Below are 478 nucleotides of genomic sequence, written 5' to 3' on the forward strand. Positions count from 1 at the left end.
CCTCCTCGCTGTCGCGCGCGCTCGCGAGGCCCGGAGAGGGGCGGTGACTTGTCCGGAGGCACAGAGCCGGCCTTGGAGGAGCCAGCGGGAAAGCCAAGCTCGGCCCCGCGACTCCTTCCGCGGCTCCCATTCCTGGTACCCGGTTCTGACGCTCCCAAGATGTGCCTGCAGAAAAGCAAAGCGTTGTAAAGTGAAGGTTGCGTGCACAAAGCGAATCGGCAGGTGTCTCTAAGTCGTCAAGGCCAGCCTTGGGTCGTGCAGGCCAACTGACCCGAGCATGGCCAGCTTGGACTAGAGGGTCCAAGCCTGAAATAGTGTGTCCAGCACCCCAGGAATTGCTAGTGTAGGGGCCGGCAGGTGGCGTGGTGGTTAAGGGCGCCGGAATCCCACATGGCTCATTGAGGTTCAAGTCCCAGACCTGGCGGCTTTGTCTCTCTCTCTCTCTCTCTCTCTCTCCCCCCCCTTCTGTTCATCTCTG

The sequence above is a fragment of the Tupaia chinensis genome, unplaced genomic scaffold (genome assembly GCF_000334495.1).
Source record: "Tupaia chinensis unplaced genomic scaffold, TupChi_1.0 Scaffold000212_1, whole genome shotgun sequence".
In the NCBI taxonomy this organism is placed as follows: Eukaryota; Metazoa; Chordata; class Mammalia; order Scandentia; family Tupaiidae; genus Tupaia; species Tupaia belangeri.